Source organism: Taurulus bubalis, assembly GCF_910589615.1.
Source record: "Taurulus bubalis genome assembly, chromosome: 4".
Taxonomy (NCBI): domain Eukaryota; kingdom Metazoa; phylum Chordata; class Actinopteri; order Perciformes; family Cottidae; genus Taurulus; species Taurulus bubalis.
The window spans coordinates 13,043,772-13,050,659 of NC_136592.1; positions in this window are offsets into that span (position 1 = coordinate 13,043,772).

The window sequence follows — 6,888 nt, forward strand, 5'->3', positions numbered from 1 at the left end:
GTTGGTCCATGTTCCTTTTGCAGACATCATTTGGGTACAGAATCAAAAGCCAGTTTTTTTTTTTTTGGCAACCATTTGCTAGCAACAGTTACAGAGAGCCGTGCATTCATTATTATTTTTTACTGTAAAAGCTTGCATTTACTGCAGTTACGCTAACCTCAAATAAGTCACAAATAAATTATGCTTTTTTTTTAATCAATCTATCAACTTTTCTTGGATAGATACACCGTCTATAATTGATTGTGCGAGTGACCTTGTTGCTGAATGCTGAGATTATTGAAAAAAAGAGAGGAAGAAGCTGTGATCTTTTGCCCCGAGTGATTTCCCGTCCTTGTAGAATTGGCGAAGCTCTGAAGACCTGAGATTGAGTCTTGTGAGTGAACAAGGGAAAAGAGATTAGTGTAATGTGGACTTTTGCGCTGCTCTGACACAAAAGCGTCACAACAAGCCTTTTTCCTTGTGAGCCCCCCCGCCCCCATTGTGCTTGGATCAGGTCCTCCCATGGGCAAGCCGCTTCCTCGGAGGAAGCGTTAAAGGACTCTGTGAAAATATCACTTGAACCAACACGGGCAGCTGTGACACTGAGAATATTTATGTAAAATAATGTGAAAGAAGCAGCACAATTATGGCCTTGAGCGTATACCGTATTTGAATTTCCTATTGGTTATGAATAACCCTGTTGAAGGCAGCAGTTATTTTTGTATCCATGTAACACATGTCTCCACTGTCTGTAAAAGCTGAACGATTAGACATTATCCAGTTCGTGGAGGTTGACAGCCGGCTTGGTATCTGCCAGCTTGATCTGACATGAGATGTAAAATATGCTCCATAGTTGTGACTAAGCCAGCCACTCTGGCTTCTTTACTCTGTGGTCAGGAGCTGTTTTGTTGGCACACAATGAATGTTGTTAGATCAGATTGGCAACTTGCTTTCTGTGTGCATATGTGTGTGTGTGTGTGTGTGTGTGTGTGTGTGTGTGTGTGTGTGTGTGTGTGTGTGTGTGTGTGCTCGTACAGTGTGTATCTGTGCGCCCACTCTCGAGGGATGTGATTTGAGCACATGATACAGTCTAGTGTCCTATTTGCATGCGCTGAAGTAACATGGCCATGATGCGCTGTTTTGCTATATTGTGGCACTGTGATCCATGATGCAGAATGCTTCTCCAGATATTTTGCATCTCCAGTTTGATTGACAAGGGTCTGAGACCGAATATCTTGCGTGTATACACTATTTTCTGAATGTTGATTAAGAGCTCAGTTCAGCTTAAACTTGTTGATATTACATTGTTGAAGACAGGCCTCAAAACAAAAATGTACTTTGTCTTTGTTGCCGCTGAATCCCAAGCTCTCCCTATAGTATGTCAGCCCTCTTTGGATGGAAACAACCACTTGCATCATGGAGCAGCTACTGTGACATCTAAAACAGGCGAGTAAGTTATGGAAAAGAAAGGACGTATTGGGCCCAAAATCAGATTCCCAACAGTTTTTCCTTTGGAAAATGCTAATGTATGATGCCAAAAATAAATCAAAGTGACAAAGACGGAGGGTGGGGGAATAGATGGAAAGGATCTTGTGGCTAAAGTTTTGATGAAGTTAACCATATATCTTTTGTTGCCTGGGTCTTTTGTTTCCTTTCTGCATAATTTCTTTTTACACTGACTTGGATGTGTTACAAGGCTTTTGCCCTTAATGTGCATTATGAGAAAATGGCTTCAGCAGACCCAACCACAACCTCTCTCTTTCTCTCTCTCTTTGAGTAAAGGAAGGGGGGTGTTTAGACCCTGTTCGCGAAAAGATGGGTTGAGAGCAGATTTTCTTCGACTCTCTGAGACTAAACACTGCACAAATAATGATGTTGGTGTTCATGTTGCCTCACACCCGTCTGATTTGTTAGTAGATCAGACTCTGTCTCCTTTGGTCTAAGAAATAGATTTTTCTCCTGACCCGCACATAGTGAATAATTCACGGTGTTTTTTTCAAGGTAGTTGAGAATACATATTGTACTTATTGGGTGGAAATATACGCAGCCGAAGCATCGAAGCAGCGTCAAACTTTTCCCCCTTTCATTAGTTTCCAAATGGCACATTTTCCTACTCTCATCAGTGCTGGTGCATGGTGAGCTGGAACAACTTTGTCCATCCCGCTGCCTCCTTGTAAGACTCTAATGTTGGAAAATATGAACTTTCAGCTTAAACCAGATTTTAATTAACAGTCATCCGCTCGGTCTTTGAGGGTCCAGGGTCTAGAACTGCACTTAAGAAACCCTTGGTTGGCGCAACTGCACATTTATAAGCAAAGTTCAGCTACAGTGAGGGAAGCCTGACCTGGAGCACAAAGAATAAAGCCAAAGAAAGTACCGTCTGTCATAATCACTTTCTTGAATGGGACTAAAAAAAGAGAAATCTGCTGAAATGATAGAGAAAGCCTGTGGTTTGGCCCATGCAGTAAATTTCCCATGAGCCTCTTTGACAATCTGAAGGGATAGCCACTCTGGCACACGCCACCCACCCACATAGAATATATACACACCCGCACACAGAGTGCTGTTTCTGCCAGGCAGTACGGGTGTGGAGACCTCTGAGAGGAGGGTTGTCCGAGGGAGGATGATTGACAGGAGGTAGGGGAGGACTCCACTGAAGGGGACCAGAGGACGAGCAGAGGGGTTGTCCTGTCTGAGAAAAACTACTTGTTTTTTCCACTTGAAAGGACAGTCTGTAAAATCTACAAAAACTTTGCTGAGAGTGGAATGACATTGTGGAATGAGTTTTTTTAAATGTTTAGATTTAGAAAATGATGGCACATTATACGACCACAATTAATGACCCTGCAGACTGCATACAAATATATACAAATGACCTCAAAACCCTCCCTCCTACAATTATGTTCATATGCAGCTAATTTGCAATAACAATTTACGTTCACTGTCAAAGCTCGCTGTTCGCAGAGCTACGTTCTTGTACCCCAGTGTAAAGTCACAGGGAGGAGGCCAGGCGCAGGACTTCTACGCTGAGACTTTGATTTTGCATCCCATCAGTTTACTTTTTGAACATTTACCATGCTCGAGATGTTTCTGCCAAACAGAACGAATGTGTTTTAGTTTCCCAACCTTAACCAAAATGTACTTACCATGACCGCAGTATTTCTCTAATTCTAAACAAGTGCTTTGACTATGCATAGCCATAATAAATGTAAATATGCTAGATTCAAGGAGGGGCTCTTGTAGCAAAATCAAATTAGTCATTGACAGTAAACTCTTTGCAGCAACGTTGTAAAGGTTTCATGTTTCATGAAAAATTTCCCCAAAAGATGGAATAACAAAATTAATTGACAGACATTTTAAACTGACAACCTACATCTCCTCAAACATATTACTAATAGCAAATTAGATGCAAATGGCCATAGATTGTAGTGGACACTGTTGGCCTCTACGCACATGCAGCAGTTCCATTGCTGCTTTTTTTGTGTGAAGGAGAAAGGCTTTATGTCCTTGGTTAGGGGTGGGGTTGAGGGTAAACTGGGGAGGTACAATGTTCCTCCTCATCCTCAGCAAAGCTAAATGTATTGGTTACCATCTGCAGGGTGGAGGAGTTTGGGTTGTGCCCAGGCCAAAGAAAGGCTTCTAATTAAACAGTCATCATTATCAACCTGTGGTTAGTGATCATCATCCCCAACACTGGTTCTCCAAGATGAACATGGAATCATTGAGGCTTTCCCTGAAGCCCATGCTGGACTGAATTAGAATAGAAGCCGAAATAGAGGAGAAAAGTGCTAGCAACATTTTTTTCTTCTTCTCTTGGCAGAAAAGGCAGCATGAGGCCCTGTGCCATATCCACTCAGGTTTAAACAATTACCCGACATCAGAGAACGCCGTAGAGCCTCAGTGTTGGCACAACTGTCATGCTTTTGACTGCTGTACTTCAGGCCATGGTTTCAGACATGGCCAAGTGTCACATGTAAGCGGAGCTTTCGATAATTTCAATTAGTGTAAGAGGGTGTGCCTGCAGTATCTGTATCACTGCTGCTGGAGGAGCTTTCCTTTGAGGTTGACAGCCCCTTAATGTAGTATTTCTTGGTTTGATGTGTGAGTGACACAGAGGCGCTCCAAGAGGATGGTAAAATGGTTTATTAGGACCTAATTATGTCTCTTTGATTAAAGGGGAAGTGACTGTGATTAAGAGACCTGCAGATGATGTGGAAACATGGATGAATATTCAGAGGAGAAATGGCACAGTATGTATCAGCCTGTGTGTTTTCTATGTGTGCTTTTTGTAGAACATGCGAGTGCTAAAGAGTCTGTTCTGCCTCATGGCAGTCATGTTATGATATCATCTGTACAGCAGAGGAGCCTTACAAATTTCGGAAATTAGGCAGAAAACGCACAAATGAATAAGCTATACTAAACCCAGTTGATGTTTTTTCGTGAGTATATGTGTACTCGCTTCATGTATGAATTTCAAAATGTATTGAGAAGCTCTGGTATCCAAAACACTATTTAAAATATAGAAATGAAGATGACCTCATTTTTTTTCTTTTTCTATCTGGCATGTAAGACACTGCGGACTTTCACAGCCAATTGAACATGAAACCATGAGGAATGTTCCGCAAAGCCAGGTCTACTTTGGGAAGCTTAGGGCACGAGTGAAAAAGCGCACATTCTTGTGAACTTCAGAGTATGTTCTGTTTTAATCAAAGGGATAAATAGTCTTATTATTGGTCTTCATCAATGGAGAGATTAGCATTGGACTTTCTCTATTTTTTACCCCACAAACTTCAAACTTTTCAGATATGTGATAGCCGCTGCCATTAGAAATCATTTATAGGAGTGTTCTGAGGGCAGGAGATTGTCAGCCGGGTCTTGCAATTTTACAATTTCACAACTGACTTCCTCCTTAAAATGACACAGGCTTACCTGCCTATTACTCCCTTTGATTTCTACCGTACATGCTTCTGCGCTCTGAGAGGTATTCATAATAAGCTTAAACTCGACTGGCTTCATTGCTAAAGGGTGCTTATCTCTCGGCTATTCAAGAGAAAGAAGGGTAATATTTTTTCCAATTTCAGCATTTTACTGTGAGTCCACAGTGCCTAAAACCATTTTTAGGGGGTTGGCATGCGCACACACATGGATATATGGTCACGTACATGCACACATGCACTGACACAAGCACATGTACATGCACACACACACTTGCCCATGACAGTTCTTTGAAAATATTTTGCCTTTTTAAAAATTGAAATGGTACAGCTGTGTTTTTTTTTAGCTAGATGGAAATCCCAAATTTCAGCACATTTATTAATGTTTTATTCAGTATACATTTTAACTCACATTTCTAAAGGTTGTGGGAACCAGTCTTCTGGTCTGTTATAATCAGAGAAAAATAATCATGAACAGTGTTTTTCTTTTATTACATAGATCATACTTACCTTGCAGCTCTTATTGCATGTTTGGACAGGCAATTTAATCTATTTACATTTTCATTTTGTCCCAATGGAATGTTCAAAACAAACTCAACTTCAAAATGTGTACTCATACGTAATGTAAAATATACTTGAAAACTAGTTTGCGGTGACGGTTGTGGCCATGGAGGGCCTTCTCTCCTTAGTTTGGAGCATTGTCAGTTTTTCTTGTAGAATAATGAGAAGCATGTGTTTGACAAGTGAAGAAAACAAAGTGATCTTTCATGTGACCCACCTGTTGCCAGCACAGCTAACCCCAACCTCATGTTACTATTGTCTGGACAGCCACACCAAAGAGCCCCTTCCTCCTGCTCTTCTGCTGCATTCTCTGTGCAAAGACACCTTCTGGCTCAACACTAATGGTCGCACATGGAAGCCAACTAAACACTTGAAGTGAAAAACTAAACCTTAATGACTACCAAAATTTAAACACACATAATCTGTAGGTGCAAAGTGTTTGTTTGAACTACATCTTTCTCCAGCAGTTAACAGTACGCAGTAGCTTCGTACTGTGAGTCAAAGTGAGTCTGCCTGCTGAGTTTCTCAGTTTTACCATTGCTTGTGCCATGCTGTAATGGGCTCCCAGGACATGATGGGAATATAATAACTGCTTGACGATGTTTTCCTTACCCCCCCCCATTCTCCACTAAATGTAAAATGTGCCCAGAAACATGGCATATATGGCACAGGTTGTGATGTCAGTTGTTATTGCTGGATATGTGAAGCAGTAAATTTGGAATTATTTTCCACAATATGCTGTGCACAGTGCATTATGTCACAAAGGCCACATTGTAGCGAGTTGGGTGTAGAGCAGTGTTGTTTCTCTTTCTCTTGTTCTGTGCATTGCTCAGACACCTTCTGTGCCTCCAGTCCAGACTGCAGCCTTACTTTAAGCACATTTTATTTCCTTCTGCTGCAATCAATTGACAATGGGCCTGCAGGACACTTAACATGATGGCGAAAAAAAAAAAAAAATGCATTAAAAAATGTGAAGACTAATGGCGAAGAATGTTATCCAGACTCCAGCTTTTTCCCCCCAATTTGATTATTTGCAAAATTGCTGTGGTTATCCTGGTGATATTATATTAGGGCTGGATTTGTTAAATTACAGGGTTTTCATTTACAAATAGGCTGCATGCTCTGTAAAACACGAGTTTAAATGATGAGATTAAGTGATAACTGATATATTTTGATTCCTTTGCTGTACAATTGAACTCCCAATGCTGCTTTTGTTCAATACAGTATAGAATGAAAGAGCCTTTTGTTTTTCCGCTAATTAAATTTGCCACTAACATATGCTGGCAGGAATCTCTTACCTTGTTTGACTTATTTATTGCGTGACTAGAGATAATTTGACCTTTCATTTGAAAGGCTCTTTTTTTAATCCAGAAAAGGAGTGTTAAACTCAATTATACCAGTGATCAGTTGCTCA